This window comes from Myotis davidii, unplaced genomic scaffold (genome assembly GCF_000327345.1).
Source record: "Myotis davidii unplaced genomic scaffold, ASM32734v1 scaffold53, whole genome shotgun sequence".
NCBI lineage: Eukaryota > Metazoa > Chordata > Mammalia > Chiroptera > Vespertilionidae > Myotis > Myotis davidii.
The window spans coordinates 4,084,753-4,085,095 of NW_006286140.1; positions in this window are offsets into that span (position 1 = coordinate 4,084,753).

Below are 343 nucleotides of genomic sequence, written 5' to 3' on the forward strand. Positions count from 1 at the left end.
TTTGTCCCTGGGGGCTGCAGCGGCGGCGGCGACGACAGTCGCCCCCTCCCCACCCCCGGCGGTCACCAGGTACTGCTCCAGGGCGGGCTGGATTCCCTTTTTCATCTCTCGCTCCTGCTTTTTATTGCTATGGTATATTAATGTATTTTTTCAATTTCTTTATTATTTGCAGTCGGAGTTTCCAAGTCTCTCCTCCCCGCCCGGCGCTTCCGAGCCCCTTCTCTCTCTTTTCTTTTTATTTTTCGGCACCGCACGGGCCCCGGGGGCCAAAAATAATCGGGGCTCTGGAGAGAGGAGGGTCCCGGCCGCACGGATATCGGGCCCCGAGGGAGGATGGAGGCGT